Below are 14,951 nucleotides of genomic sequence, written 5' to 3'. Positions count from 1 at the left end.
AGAGTAGCCAAAGACTTTTACTTATGGTGAAACTGAATTCCTTCAAAATCCTCCTTCCACAGATAAATCTACTATAATGTAAAAGAAGATATTTGTATGACATAAGAATAGAAGATCAGGGGTGTTTGTTTGTTTGTTTGTTTGGTTTTTTAAAGAGTTATCATGAGCCGAAGCTGGAGATGAGCAGAGGTGGACTGATGTGTGTAAAAAGTGACTGGGCTATAATCACTGTTATAATCACTTTTGCTGATTGCAGGTGATACAAGAAATAGATACTGTAATTCTTTAAAAGACCGTCTCAGCAAGCATTTGAGCTTTCAAGATCAATATAGTTTATTCCTCTTGGCCAAATTGTATTAGCAGTTGGATTTGGTCCCCGGGGACAGCTGTACTAGCGAAAATAATTTCCATTTAAAATGCTCTGATCTGATTTCCTCCATCTGAATATCAGGCAGCTACCATAACTTCCCCACCGTGTGCTGAAGCAGTGTGCAGCCGGCTCACGTACCACGGCAGTCCTGCCACCGCCACCTGCTCCTCACCGTCCTTTCTCCGCCACTTTTTCCTTGTCCCGCTGACGGCTCCTTTCAGCCTGGCCCGGATCAGGCCCATGCCAGCATTTCAGGCTGCGGAAAAGGCTGTGCCTGGGGAATGGGGGGTACGGGCACACTAAGAATTGCTGTTCGGACAGCTGGGTAAACAGAGTATTTGGTATCAGTAGCCTGGACTTTCATTTCGTGGCACTGTAGGTTTACTAGGGGGGAGTTTGTAATGTTTATGTGTGGAAGCCCAAACTCTTGCATTATAGATTTATTTGATGAATTTCAGATGGCTGGGTTTGGTTTAAGAGTGTAATCTTATGATATACCTTCTGGTCCCACAAATGTTCCTTTTCAATGTGTTTTTCAGTAAGTTTTCTGCTTTATCAGTTTGTCTAACTCATTGATTAGGATGAGATATGTCCTCCTGACCTGATAAACTATTCACGCTGACTGAAGGGTCATTATTACCTTAAAATCCCAGCTCCTTGTCCTCTCAAATTGCAGATGTTACTTAAGCGTGAATAAGAAAGTCTGGCTTTGCTGTGCATGAAGAAATACAATCCAAATATATCTTAATGGGTCAGAAATCGGGGGGACATACAATAACCCCCAAATGGTTTCAAAGCTTTTAATGATTTAAAAAGCTGGGCTTTAAAACGCAGGCAAAGAAAGAAGCCAGCTCTGTTGGAGTCCCAGCTGCTGCCTGCCTCACTAGGGGGCAGCGCAGGACAAGGATTGGGGAGCCTGCCTCGGCTGTCTGCGTTGGGGCATCTCTCTACGTGTTGCTGCGATCCAACTAACGGTTTAAAGTTAAAAAAAAAAAAAAAAAAAAGTTAAATATTGTTTCATCTTTTAGACGAAATTTACCAGTTTGCATCTTCTTTTAGCATACAGGTTTCGAGTTCTCACATACCCCAACTTCTTTTACATTATAGCAGATTTATCTGTGGAAGGAAGATTTTGAAGGAATTCAATTTCACCATAAGTAAAGGAAGTGATTTTTTTTTTTTAAACACCAATGTATTTTTAACATCAAAATAACTAGCTATATCCTTCTTAAAATATATATATAAAAGAATGAGTGAAACTAGAATACCTGGGGATAACTACTGCAGAAGTATCATTGCCCAGCCTCACAGAATGCTAAAAAAATCACCACTTGCTCCCCAAAACAATAATGAACAGTCAGTAAGCTGAGGTTTCGGCAACTGATATTTGGTTTCCCTGCGTGCTGAGATCATGTATGGTTCAAACACGTCAGTATGACGGAAACCACTGTACACCTGAACAGCTTGTATTTACTAATTAAATAGTAAATGCACCCATGTATTAATCTGTGACAGGCTGTCTTAGAGGCATTATTTTTGCTGTTTCTTGGGTTTCACATTTAATATTTTAAAGCCTAGCGAACATTGGCCTACATTGAGATAGGGTTGTATGATGCAAAATGGGTATTAAATAAAAATGATAAACTATAACATAGTAATAGTTGTTGGAGTTATAGCAGATTGAATTGTTTAATGTGGCATTTTGTTTGGTTTTGGTTAAACTATATTAAATTAACATAATTAAAAATTTAAAAGAATACAAATAAAAAGGTTTCAAGCACCAAAAAAGTCTATTATGCTGGATGTTTCATCAAAGAAAAATTTAGACTTTTTTCCTAGGAAATGGTTGTCCAGTTCTGGAAGCCTGTTTGATATGGTTTGGTTGGGTCGACTTTGCAGTCCACCACTGGTATATAAGTTTTGGCCATACCTGTGTAACTGCAGATCACGTTGCTATTTGTAGAGTGCAAAAGAAACCCGGTAACCCTACGAGCACGGCTCGGCAGTGCCGTGGCTGCAGCGGGGCGCATCACCCGCCTGCCACAGGCAGTGCCGGGCCGTCCTTGGGGTTAAAGGACAGCTGGCAGTGAGCAGCTCAGTGCGGAGTTGTAGACCTGGTGTGACTCAGCCACAGTGCTCTGAAGTGAGGCGAGGCAGTTTTGGCTAGGACTAAGGAGACAGGCAGGAAGAGGCACTGTTCGTGCAAGGTTCGTGTTAAAGTAACATGTTTCACAGAAACATCATGGGAAGGCCCTGCTCCTGCCAGATTCTTTCCGATTAATACAATTAGTCTGTCAGGGGTGAGACATTCTTTTTAATAACACGAGTCGGCTTGTGCTATCCTTGTCTAAGAGTTGCATTTCGAAGGCCACACTGATGAAGGTGTCAAGTGCTGAGTCACCGCCTGGGTTTAGGTCCCCCCAGTTTGACTGCGTCTGTCACAGCGTGCCCGTTCACGCTGAGCCCTGCCCGTTTTACCTGTGTGTCTCCAGGGACTCAGGTAGTGAGGCCCAGAGAACAGCAAGTGAAAAGTATTTGTTGAAACTGTGCTGAACAAGATTAACAGATTGACTGCCACTGCAGGCAAGAGCATAACGAGAGGTGGTCAGGGTGGCAGCTGCTAGCATGGCCCTAATGGTGGGGCTTTGGTCTTCCAATACGTAATCTGACTTCTTCCGAACTGCAGCTGTGGGATGGGGCAGTGAGGGGTTAATGCTGCTGTACTGCTTTGATAACTGAAGAAAAACCAGAAACCTCCATTTGTTTGAATTCAGTGCTTTAGTAAGTACCTTTAAAAAAATACAACCTCATGCAACAGAAAATATTTTGTCCATCTCTTCAGCAGAAATCTGATAAACCATGGAGAGAGGCAGGTGTCCAAGGAGATAAAAGTAATAAATGTGGCTGCAATTCAGGAGTGAGCTAGCCTGTCAGGCTGTTAATTAAATGGCGTTCCCGCTCAGAAATGCTAGAAGATAATAGATATACATGGCAATGCCAATTCATTTGCCTCAGCAATGTATGTTAATTTTAGCATGAGCTTAACTTATACATTTTGCAGTGGGACAAAATGGCGGCGGGTGTGTGTGGGGGGGACTTTCATCCTGCTAGTGATTATTTCAGGAGGTAGAGACTATTAAGCACTTTATACTTCTTAAAAACAGAACAGCGGGTGAGAATGGGTGAGAGAACATTTTTAATTTAGGCAGCTCCTCTAAACAGAATTAACTAATCACAGACTTATAATTGAGCCGAGCCATATTTGCAGCCAGCTGCCAGGGGATCCTTTCCTTTGCCACAGATCAGTAGGTGCAGAGCCCTAGTTAACAAATAGTTTGAGCTTGAGTCACGTCTACGTTAGTGTAGTTTTAAAAGGATTTCTAAGAGTTACATTAGTGTGAAATTAGGACTGCTGCAATGGCAAATCGCACCTACAGGAAAAATAGCTGCTATTTGCGACTGCTCTAAGACCAAGGCTGCTTTGGTAGCTGCACAGAGGAGGTGCAGTAAAGGACTGCCTTGTGTGTAAAACTGCGCTTGTATTCAGTGACAGAATTTTGTGTGCTGTCTGGTCTTTTAATGGTAATGATTGAGTCTTTGTTCAGGCCCACGTCAGCTCGGGCAATTTGGCACTTACTGGTGACAGAGCTGCCCAGCTCCTTCTGGTATGTGGTGGTGGTTTTTGTTCCTGTTCTGGAAGAAAACCAATTCTGGGGCCGGCCAGCAATCAGCGCGGGGGAGATGTCCACCTGATGTGGAAGGCAGCAAGGGGACTGTGACCCCACTACGTGTGTGCATGTGATGTGTGCGCTTGTGTGCTACAGTCCCTCGCTGAGACCATGTGTGACCCTTGTGTCCAGTTTCAACCAAATTTGTCACTGACATCAAACTCGTGTAACATCCCTGCAGCTTCCGTGAGCACAGCCGCCTGCTTCAGCAGCTGGGTGCGCTACTCACATGGTGCTCTCTTTCCCCTGAGTCCTGAATTACCAGGGCTTGCTGTTGGGGTCTTGCTGCGTGTGGCACAGCCACCACACAGGTCTTCTGCCACCGGCAGTGCGGAGAGGTTCTGCTGTGTGCATGGGGCTTGTAAAAATGAGGCTGCTATTTACACTTCCAAGTGTGGCAATAAGGGCATGACTAAAGGTGTTTCACCTCTGAAACGCACGCTGCAGCACGGCAGGCTTCTTTCTGAAAAAAAAAATCTGTTCTGTAAAAGTATCAACATTGAGGCAACAGAAGGCAACACAGATACTCCTTTATTTTCTGCTGTCTTTGAGGAGGAATACTCCCTTGCCCTTCAGCATGATTATAGCCCATTTACCAACACTTCTTCCTGAATTTCAGACCTATTTTGGAGCAGTCACAAGCAAGAAATGTTTCTTTTCAGAGCCTGAAGCAGTCAGTCCAAGGGTAAAGTGTATTTAACAAAAAGAATAGTTCCAGTTGAATTCACATTGTAAAATTATGGGTCCATTTAAAGCAAAACAAAAACAGTGGCAGGTTAGGGTCAGGAAGGAAGATAATGACATCTGCTGCAAAGTGCATCCAACAACAGTCTTCAAAATTTTAAGTTTCTGTAGGATGCTTTTCTTTTCTTTGTATAATTATGGAAAAGAATAGAACTAAAATAAATGTACCAGACGCTGAAAGCAAGCTTCAGGCTTGCTCAGGCATATGAATTCCAAGCGGAGATGTTATAAATGATGTCTCAAATGCTGACTGATTTCAGAGCTGTGGGCTCTTTCCTTCGTGTCATGGACGAGAATGGAGGTTCGTGACCTGCCTGCCCACACGTGCCCTCCCAGGACACGTCCTTCCTGCAGGGCTGGCCAGGGCAGGACCCCCAGGAGGGGGCGATTCCCGTGAGGGCTGGCCCTGGCTGCACCTTCCTTGCTTTGCAGCCATCGTCCTGATCCCACAGAAGTCACCTCAATCCCTTTTGTTCTGGAGTGCAACTTGTCACAGAGCTTTTTTTTTTTTTAATGGGAAAGAGGGCTGCTGCTAGCTTTCATAGTAATACGTATGCTCATAATATAGTTTGCCCTTGCCACCGTTGCTGAAGAGACTGGCTTCTGCTTTGTTTTGCAGGTGCTGCGGTAGTATCCTTCTGCCCCTGCTCTGAGGGAACCCCGCTGGTATTACAGCAATGAAGAAGGTGAGCAAGAAACAAACCTGGGAATATTTTGCAAGCTCTACCAGTATTACCCCTGTGTGTTTGCCTGTAAGGGCTGTAAGAGACATGAAGCAGTCAGGAGAGCCTGTACTATTACAGGAGGGGTTCCTGTGTCAGGCAGATCATCATCATTAAGCCATCCCTATGGCCTGGGGAGCTACCTACAGCCTTTTGAGATTACCGAAGACACTTGCAGGGGGTTTAAGAGACTTCGGAGCATGCCTTAGTATATCTCTGTCTTGACACTACTGAATTCTGGTGAGCTCTTTCTTAACCTTGGCAGAGAGTTATGAAACCTCCTCTATGAAAGAGAGATCATGTTTATACCCGTCCTCTTCTTATAAGTTAACAACAACAACAAAAGATGCAAATAATCGTTTTGCACATTGTCTGTCATGTAAAAATACCAAGCTCCACAGCTGGTCTCCATTTGCTGGCCACAGACATGTAGGGTCAGGTTCTGGGGGTAGAAGAGACAGGGATGCTCAAGTTGCAAGTGAGAATACACTAACTGAAAATTACAGCTCAAATTCTGCTCCAGTTTGGTGAGACCAAGACATTTTTCTACCTTGAACTGGGGCAACCAACCAACCGGTTTAAACCCTTTTTTTTCCCCTGAGCTTTGGAGGAAGTGTTTATGCCAGCTGTGAGCACGCCTTCAGACACAGAACAGCACTTGCTGCAGCTTCATTTTGAGGTCTTGGTGCTGTCAAGGGCTGAGAGTTTAAAACTAGCTGAGCCTCCCACGCTGCAACATGATTTACTAAACCACTAAGATATTGGGTCAGCTTTGTAAATCATTTTAATTATTTCACTAAACAGGTTGTGGAGATGGATCAATAGAAAATATGACATTTAGGCTCACAATGCTGCGCATTCATTATGGAAGAGAAATTATATTAACTGATTTAGGAGCTAATAATAACTGAAAATAACAATTTAATGGAAGCCTTCCAATCCTGCACTTTGAAGCAGGATACCGCTGTACACAGTCTACCCATTTTAATCTGTCAAGTATACATAGCGTTTTTTTGACTCTCAGAAATGTCAGTCAAGTGCAGGTAACTCACAGAATTTCAGCATCCCATATATTACATTATATTAAAACAAAATCAAAGGAACTGTCACCAACCATTTTACATACAGGCAGGATCACATAAACCAGGCACATGAAAAATGAGAAAATGCATTGCAATATAATAAAGTGGAGATCTTGCACACTGGGGCTATTTTCCACTTGCAATTAGTATTTCCACAACCATGGTTGTACTGCTGGGCTTAAAAGGTGTTTACTTCTTTCTAAGGTGTTGAGTTTTGGTCTCAAGCATCTGAGTACTAAATATATGGTATGTGTCTACATATATATTATATATATATATATAGAGAGAAACTAATCTCTCCTGTGTAGTGAATGCCGGGTGCTACCATTCAGTAGTAAGTGCCAGCATTGTCCTAATACAATTATTTCACAGTGGCAAAACTAAATTTAGTTCACTGTGTCCTGTTTTTTCCTCAATACATATACAACCGTCACCTGTGCTGTTAAAAAATTTTCTTTTGAAATAAGCTGTATGTTGTGACTATTTAATGCCTAATAGCCATTGACTAACTATACTGAACCAAGCAGGCATGACTGGGGACAGAATTTAAGCTGCAATCAGGTAGTGCACCTATGTTACCTGCTCTGTAGAAAGCCTGCAGCCTGCTGATACCCAGTTGTCAGAGCAGCATTGCACTCTGTTTTGCAGGGAGAGTTAAGCTTTTCTTTAAGCCCTCTGGCTAGATAGCATTTGAATTATGCACTTCATCGCACCCCAGTTAGGTAGAGATGCATTGTGAAAATTGTTATCAGTTAGTTTATTTGGGAAAACACCTTATTTTGCTATTTGGTTCAGCATATGAAGAAAAAAACGCACCCTTTTTGACTGAGAAGAGCTTGTTCTAGAGCAGAGTGAAACTTTGAGCCATGGGCAAATCATGCTGCTCCTGCTTATTCAGCTGTCCCCTTGAGCTCCAGCCAGCTGTTTTGGGAACACAGGCTGCTCGAATCAAAACAAATGGCTTCAGCATGACCACAGAACTGACTTGAGCACATTCCCTGCGCGGGCTGTACAGCACGGCTGTCTCCTACTTCAGAGAACCCACAGCAGGTGAATTTTAGTGTCCCCAGGTAAACAGTCCCTGGAGCTTCCCACATCACCTCCACCTCCTCCCTATTTTGTAATTGTGTTCCCGGCTGTAAACAACAGATCGGGTGGATATTTTTCTCAGGCTCTGTAAATGCTAGCAGCAACAGATGAACACTGAATCAAGGGACACATGCTATGTCAAACATGTGGCATTTTCATGGCATGGCACCAAGCGTGAGCAGTGCTTTCTCTGGTGCTGCTCTGCTCCAAGAAACTGGAGCGGCAAGGTTTGAATTACCCCGGGTAATGAGCCTAAGCTTAGCTGACTTTTCTATGCACGGTTATGACCACATTGAAAAATACTTTCTGAACCGAGCAGAGCTCCACTTATTTCCTTTTGAGATGGTTTGTCTTGGTGAAATACTATAGTCTAGAGTAAGATCTAGCTGATTTCAAAATAATTAACTCTTAGATTAATAAAGAGATTTCATGTTCTTGAAAAAAAACTGAAAAAAGTTTTAAGACTTTTGACACCATAGCAAGCTGGATTTAGTTTCATTTACTTGGTCTTGCTATTAAATCATGCTACAGTTCAGATCTTGACAGGTACCTAGTGTGTGTTTCTTAACTACTATTTGCTTTCGTTTGGAGCTCCCACAGTTCTGGATGCAGAGGTGAGTCTTTGTTCTTCATCTCTCTACACGCTGAAAAATCTGCAAGGTGGCCAAATCAGCAAAACCACAACTGATCGATGCACTGGTATGTACTTAATTTTGTTTTTGTTGTCTTGTCGAACCCTGCTTACGTCCCTGGAGACCAAAATGCCAGTATTATTAATTATTAAAAGAGGTCATATAAAAGATTTCACTATATAAGGAGTTTGGCTGCTGACTTTAGGGGGAATTGAAGCTAGCTCTTCTACAAAGTCATTAGCTCAACCAGCAACTTACCATAAACCGAGGTTCATTTTAACCAGGATTGCAATTAGCACCTTGCTGTGTATTTAACTAACTTGAGACTTTCATACCACTACACTATAAAAGTTGAAATTATATCCAAGCACTCAATAAATGGATTACACTATTATCATTATTTGTAGCACTGAATGATTGTATTTTTACTGTCTTGCACTGAATTAGCATAAATGAATAACAAATGTGAGTGTATTTGGTAAAGATCATAAAGGAACTGATGTTTCCTTAATCAAATTGTACATTTTCATGGTCTCATTTGACTGTGTTGCCTTTAGATTCTCTTGCACACTTTTTCGAGTTTTCCTCAGGGTAGCAGGCATCACTGACAGGCATAGTTCGGTCTAGACCATCACTTAGTGTTATTCCTTCCCAACTCAGATTTAAGCGTGCACCCCATGTCCTTGTCCAAAGATTTATTAACACTCCCAAGCAAGCACAGCTCCGAGGCTCACACGCTGCTCAGCCTAGCAGCAGCAAGGCACACTGAGTAGGTGCTTTCAGCTTTCCAGAGCTCAGAGCAATGTATGTTCGTGTGTGATAAAATAAAAACGTGGGTTGTTTCAACAACATCCCAGTTCCTGCTGGAGACACAGGATTGCTTAGCTTAAATAGGGAAAGCAGGCTTTTAAAGTCCTGAGGCCGCTGAGGGTTCTTTCAGGAACCACGGTGGCTTTTCCTTGTGCTCCTGCTGTCCTTGCTGGCTTGAAGCTGGCAGGGAGGTGGTGGCTGTCCTGCCAAAAGATAGCACAGGAGGCTGAACCACGCACTTTGGTGAGAGGTTTCCTGAGCTGCACCAGCCACAGCTGTGGGAACCTGGCAGGCAGCCCCTTCTGTCCTGCGTTAGTGCAAGGGGATCCCAGTAAGTTGAGAAGAAAAACAGTCGTTACCATCACACTGGTGATGGGCTGGAGATCCCAGAGGATTAATTCTCCAAGCTAATTTTTAGTGCTCTCTCCAGCTCCTCAGAGCACTGGCTATCCCCCTGCCCGAGGCTGCCCCATGTCATAGGAGGGCATGAGTCCCAAGACATAACTGAGGTATTGCACCCTTTGCTAACAGTTGGCCAAGTGCTCATCTCTAGGTCACAGCAACCAACCAAGTTGTTCCTGGGAGCGGAGAATGAGGCAAACCAAGGGCAATGGGGGATGTCAGTGACCCAGCACTGAGCTTCCTCATACGCACCCTCACAGTGCTGAAAATCTCTCTGTGGGGCCAGTGACACATTTTGAGATCTGCAAAGACAGCTGATAACTGACACGCTAACAGGTATCAGTCACAAAGATCAATGCTGACAACTCTGGAAACACTGATTTGCAACTGTCCAGGGTAATTAAATGAATTACAACATATACATTAAAAAGAGGCTCTGACATGGAAATTTAGAGCTAAATTTTGTTTAAAAAAAAAGAGCCCATTTTATAGGGTCAATCCACCCCCCCCCCCCCCCCCCACCCCAGTGTAACACTCCCAAAGACATTTATCTGTTGCTTCCTATTCCAAAGGTATTAACACAAAGATTAATTAAAGTTTTGGACAGATTTGGTCATGGACTAAAACAAACAATAGCTTAACACCCCCTTTCCCATCTTCCCCAGGGTAAAAATGAAAAATGTCCTGTTAGAGAAAGCTTAATTCTCTACGGAACTTTAAGCATTTTTGAGATATTTATTGAGACCTTGTTCATTTCATTTGCGTTAAGCTGAAGATGATTTTCCATATGTGATTTTTAGAAACATTTTTAACAGTAAGACAAATCTATAGCCAGCAAATAGGGAAATCCATTAAGTAACTACAGCACAGTCCTCTTTCATTTGACTGCTAATATAACTGTGATTTGCTTAGAATGTCCATAATTGCTGTAATTGTAAGGCTGGCAGTCACCAGAGGTAAAACAGGAGATTTCAATCCCTTAATTAACATTAGCATGGATCCTTCAAACAGTTTTTCAGTACTGTTTTGCATTATCAGTGATTCAGAACAGAACCAGATCTTTCCTGGCTGGTTCTATTTACAGTCAAATCTATCTTTTACTTAAGAAGATATTGCTGGGTTTCAGAAATACGATCTGAAAAACAAAACCAGAAAGAGTGCTGGCCTTTTTTTCTATCCCCTCAGGCATGGCCATGCCTGGAGAATGGGCTGTGCAGCAGGACAGGGCAGCACAGGAGTCCCTCACTGCTGCCCCCTTGCCAAGGCTGGGTTTCCCCCGCCGTTAGTCTCGTTCCCGTTGTTTTAGGATGAGGTACTTTTCCAATGGAGCAACTGCACCTACTTCTGTGTGGATGAAACCCACGCCTCCCATGCATGCAGCCCCAGGCTCTGCCTCAGGGCATCTTACTGGGGGACAAAAACAACATGCAATTTCCCAAAATTGTGGAAAAAAGACAAAATCCCATGTCCTTTCCTCCCAGTAAATGAATGTTTTCCACTCTTAATCAGCAGTGATTTGCATGTATTGGAGGTTTAGTGCTCTCCGAGGGCTTGTAGCACTGTTTAGTTCTCACCTGGTGGCAGAGAGCCCCCAGGGTGACGCAGGCAGTGTCCCAGCCCACCAGCAGCTCGCCAGGCAGCAGGGGCTGAGCACCCTGGCAGGGCTGCGAGAGCCTCTCCCCCTCGCAGGAAGGAGACGGGCATCAGAAGCAGGCAGTGCACTCACTCACTGCAAATTAATATTCTCACAACAAACTCCCCTCCAGTCAGTCTTTGCTAAAAAGCATTAATTAAGACTTTAACATTTTTGATCCCATCAATTTTCTGTTCTTTTTTTTTTTTATTAAATAGCTGTATTGGGGGAGTTTGACTAATAACCGCCTGAAGTTTGGGGATAATGAATAAATGAACTTCGTCAGCCTCTGGCTAAGCATGAAATTTACTGTGTAGTAACAAATGCAGCAGAGGCCTCTCATACATTAACCAACCTAGTTTTGACACACAAGTTTAGAAGCACATTATTTATCTACTTACTATTTCTGAGTGAGATGAGGCTCCCAAATATTTTATGCAGGAAATGAAAAATGACAATTCGGACAGTCTTCTTCATCGTCCATCGTAGCATGCACTCGCTTACTCGCCCATCTGCTCTTCGGTGGGTCTCTGGCCTTCTTGCCACCCACAGCTTATTTTCAGGACTGCATGCTTTACATGTTTTCCTTGGGTCTTCTGCCAGGAAAGGCACATACAAGGAACTAGGTAGATAATTTTGCTTTTTACTTGGCTAGGCCTTGGTATTTTGAAGGTCACCTGTGTGGTAATAAAAGCTACTTTTGTTCCATGTATTTTTACATGTGCATGGCTCTGGCATCAGATCTGTTACACTGTTGTAAATCCATTCATTTCTGTTGAAATCCATTAACTTGCAGCAAATTTATAGCAGTATAACTGTGAGCAAACTATGGCTGATGGCGCAGGCTGGAAGTATTACAAGGAAAAGTGCAAAGTTCTATTGATTTTCTCTCAGGAAAAATGTGTGTTTCCTTATGATTGTATTACGGATGACTCAGCTCTGGCCCCTAATAGCCATCACTCATGCTTCCCAGCTCAGCCAGCTCCTGGCTTTGCAGGAGGAGCCACCGACTGTGCTGTCCCCGAGTTAAGGAGCAGGGGCTGTCTCCCCCATGCCCAGGGATGCACCCAGCCTACTGCTGGCTCTGGAGGAGTTTTTGCCTGGCTCTGCGTGGGACTGCAGGAGACACACCGCCTTTCCAGGGCTCTGCAGTCCAAGCACTTACTCCTAATCGATTCTGACAGCAGACACCACTAGGAATGCTGAGATTTATGAAAGAGCAAGAATTGCCACTAGCCTCTGTCCATTAAGGGTACAGCAAAAACTCACTTTGCCCTTTGTAAATATAATCAGCAGAAGTGAGGCAGTTGCCCTTTTCAGAAGAAAGAGCACTCTCAAAGGATAGATGTTTTAGCAAAAGTCCTTAACGCACTCACAAGCAGTAAGGCAACAAATTCTTTAATTTTTTTTTCCATCAGAATATTTCTCATTCCTTTGAGTGCTTTCCACAGACCAAATACTGTACCAAAAGCTGCAGCCTCCTTTTTTAGCCAGTTTTTTCCCCTGCACTACACAAATACTGGGCTAAACATAGGCAAAATGTTGTGCAATAAAGCTGGCCCAAATGTGGAAACCAAACCCCGAAAATCTGGAGGACCCATTCTGTGTGGTTTTGAAGGTAAAAATAAAGTGAAGGTAGAGGTTAGCTTTGCAATCTGCTCCTTTGTTGAAGATATCCTGTGTGCTGGGAATGAGTTATCCCTGCATGTGTGCAGTTCTTCACTGGAAGGAAAAGCAGCCTCTTGCTCTCATTAGGAGAGATCTTTCATCAGATGGTCAGGTTATTGTTTAGTAGTTCTGACATTTTATAGTGAATTAGAATAGAGAAATTGTTATTCCTACAGTAGCACACAAATGTGATCTCAAAAATCAAAAGAAAAAATTAGCCTTAGTTGCAGATTTAGTACTTTTTCACCTTTAATGTGATTAATGTGATTAAAATCAAAAAGACCGTGATAACTCTACTCCTTTTATTGCATGCAAAACTTCCAGGTGCTGCCACGTACCTATGCAGGTACAGCAGTCTACAATATGAGGGGAAGGACAAATGCAAGCTGATGCATTTCCTCCCGTATTTTCTGCAAACCATGCAACACGCAATTCAAGACATAATGTACTCTGTAAGTGATGAAACGAAAGTACCAGAGCAAAGCAGATGATTTATTTACTAACGGACCATGCTGAGGTACAGTTGAAGCTGAATAAAAACATCACTATTCCTAGACAGGCTCTGCTGCTTCAAGCTTCAGCTATTTATTCAGATAAATTTAGACATATTTGTTTCTTCCTCTTGTGGAAAAAATGTGTTTGGGCTCTCTCCCTTGGAAGAAAAACAAGTCACTGCAGAATACTTACTGCCCTTGAGAAAAAACAGCAGTGGTGATGAGCCCACCAGGACGCACAGTTCAAACCCAGGCAGGTTTCCCTTTGCTTACCAGTGATTACTCAAAAGATAAGCTCTCCTGTGCCATTACGGGCTCCGCACATACCTCTGCATTCAGCAGTCGTCCTTAAGCAAGTTTCCAGCCATAAAGTAAATGCCAGTATGAATTTAGGCAGGGACAGACACACAGATCTTTTTTTCCACCTGTCTTTTCCTTTCACATTACAAAAGACTCACCTCCCCCTGTACTTACAAAAACAAGGGCAGTACTCCTCCGTGTCTCACACTGATGCACTCACTTCCAGGCTTGCAAAAGCCATCTCCCCCAGGTCCTTCTGAAGAGCACTTCTACTTTTTGTGAGATGATTATGGATTATTTCCCAATCCGAAGGATACAACAGGCATTAACAGGATGAACATTATTATAAAAATTTTTTATCACCTTTGGATCCCCATGGTGAGTTTGCCCCAGTGCAAGAAGGCTTATTATGTCAGTGCAGTAACGTATATGGAATACAGATGTGCTTTGCTCTCACACCTAGGGAGATGTAGGCAGCACAAATCCCTTGCTGTGACTGCCAGTACTAGAAAAAGCCAATTCTGACCATCTGAGAAATTGAAAATCCCTTCCTACCCTCCTTCTAGAAGAGGACTCAGGTACGATATCAGGCAAGCTGCATGTCCTGCTTTTGCTCCATAGCTTCTGCAGACAGAGTCCTGCTGGCGCTGTAGCTGTACCACTTCCACAATTAAGGTCCTTTCTAAAATGCTACATAAATGACAGGATAAGAATCACAGTCAGACAGAGGAAATTTCAAAGTGCTTCACTAAATTCAGGTAAAGAAAGTTGTGTTTCTTTGCCAAGTCATCCTGTTACCTCATTAAAAAAAAATCAAAAAACAACAAGCATTTTTTAAGAGAAATAGTAACAGAACCTCTGTAGAAAAGCCCTTTGCTTTATTAGAGGAAAGGTCACTTGCTATAAAAACAAGTGACAATTGTGTAACTTTAAAAATCTGAATATATTTTAAATACTGGAACCAAGTCTGAATAATGTAAAGTTCCAGGATAATGCATATTTTTTCAAAGAGGCTTGGAGAATAGCTTACCTTGGAAGCTTCACGCTGTTACACTGACCAGCTCCTGCATTAACAGCCCAGAGACAACTGGTACCAGCATAGGAACATGTAGCTATACTCTGTGACCAGCTGTCAGCACATTCCGGTAAGGGGTTTGGTAATACATGGATATGTGTATTACATAACTGATTTCAATTTTATTTTGTCTGTGATACATCATTTTTTCAACTTTCTGTCCTGTGATGAGTTAGAGAATCCTTGGAGAGCTTCAGGACAC

At 42.9% G+C, this 14,951-nt stretch overlaps 1 protein-coding gene across 1 annotated transcript in view; it reads left to right on the top strand.

The window, feature by feature from the left end:
• The window catches only part of LOC308176291 (protein C19orf12 homolog), an 85,663-nt gene that overhangs the window by 55,420 nt on the left and 15,292 nt on the right, over nt 1-14,951 (top strand). Inside the window, exons 10-11 of the transcript XR_013938210.1 lie at nt 5,462-5,528; nt 8,327-8,434. The gene's annotated coding sequence lies outside the window, so the exon portion shown is untranslated. The remainder of the gene's footprint in view (nt 1-5,461; nt 5,529-8,326; nt 8,435-14,951) is intronic.

The sequence above is a fragment of the Anser brachyrhynchus genome, assembly GCF_964034855.1.
Source record: "Anser brachyrhynchus genome assembly, chromosome: 12".
Taxonomy (NCBI): Eukaryota; Metazoa; Chordata; class Aves; order Anseriformes; family Anatidae; genus Anser; species Anser brachyrhynchus.
Note: the sequence above shows the minus strand (reverse complement) of the source record. Positions and strands in the feature narration are given on the sequence as shown.